Genomic DNA, 1,757 nt, shown 5'->3' with positions numbered 1-1,757 from the left:
GAAAAATGATAATGTTCAAAAAAAAGTCTTTAATGGAATTTCAGGAGGACAGAAGAGGTAGGTGAAATTCTCAGATTTTCTAAATGGAAAAGTGCTGTCCACAGGGGATGTGCCAACTTCTTAAGCAGTCAACAAGGATGAGCACATTCACGAGCAACGACTTGATAATCTTCCACACATATCCCTTCTAGTTTTCTTTGTTTTCAACTTCGTTTTAATTTTCTAAAGTTGACAAAATAACATTGTAATAGAAATACCGAAATAGTTTTCTTCGTATAAAGCCATGTTCAAGATTGAGAGGGAAACTAGCTCATGTGAACCGGCCTTTAGAATTCTGTCGATGAAAATATTGGCGAAAGCAGAATATCGATTGACAAGTGTTACGGCGTCGTTTATTATTGTTACCAAAATTATTCTTTACATGTATTACTCGAGTCCACATTTTACGCGCTACGTTAATTATCCAAATCAATCATTTTATGAGCAACTTTTTCGTAAGAAAAATGACATGAAATGAATGGAGTTTTACGTTCGTTAGAAAAAGCTACACCGATTTTTGGTAATCAGGTGAACGAGGTAAATACAATCTTTGAATCATTTCTATAAGCTGTTTTTCTGTATATATCATGTATAAGCATGTGCTGATGTGCTGCATATTAGTTTTTTGTGTGTATTTCAATTTTCTCGCTGAAACGTTTGTTCGGACGGTGTCGACCCAAAGTAGTTCCCTTGTTTAAAGCTGTCATGAGCCATATACCTCCAGTGTATTACCAGCCTATAAAATGTAGTGTTACCTACGTATGAAATTTAGTTTCCCTGTAAGAAACCAAACCCGTTATTTGTATTATTGTGTAAAACCCTTCTTGTTATATTTTCAGTCTTTATGGCTTAGTCGTGTATGGCATAGTTATTTATGGTATAGAGGCATAGTTTTCCCATACTAGAACATGATTTATCCAAGGCATGGTTGTATTCTCCCTTGATGTAAATTAAAAGCCTGTAAAGGCAAGCCCGAGAAATAAAGATTTAGTTGGATACGATTTTGAACTTTAAAATACCCACGGCCAGCTCAATCCATCGGTATTCACGGCCAAGACCCAGAGACAGTCTCCCTGGCAGATTGTACAAGCCATGTTCAGACGACTATTCAAGATTGAGAGGGAAATTAGCTCTTTTTAACCGGCCGTTAGAATTCTGTCGATTGGCGAAAGTAGAATATCGATTGACAGGTGTCAAGTTGGCATCTGTTCAGTAGGAGGCTTAGAATTTAATAAGATCCTGTCTGGGATCTATGCTCGTGCAGTGGTAGTCGCTGGACCACATCCTAGCATTTGAAGCAATATTGTTGAAGAAATTGTTAAAATAAACTTATGATTCCTATTGTTGTTATCATGACAAGGTAATCCCTTGCTTCAATACAATAAATTAATCTCCCCTCCCCCCTCAAATGTTATTGGTTGCAAACTAAAGATTAACATGTCCACAGCCAATCTCATTGGTTTACATATTAAAGAAGGCTGGCTACATGCATAATACTAAGACACGTGCCTACAAGTGATAGATGATATCCAATCACTACTTGATAATCTTCCTGTGATTATCTTAAATAGGTAATCTCCCTTCTTGAGGCATTTTCAAATTATGTTTTAACTGTGTTGGATACTAATGAACATTTTAGACTGATTTTAATATAGTGATTTTATTGGATTCCATATGAACATTGAGGTTTTATCAGGAGACTATACACAATTGTTTTT

Source organism: Lottia gigantea, assembly GCF_000327385.1.
Source record: "Lottia gigantea unplaced genomic scaffold LOTGIsca_208, whole genome shotgun sequence".
In the NCBI taxonomy this organism is placed as follows: domain Eukaryota; kingdom Metazoa; phylum Mollusca; class Gastropoda; family Lottiidae; genus Lottia; species Lottia gigantea.
This window is presented reverse-complemented; position numbering follows the sequence as displayed.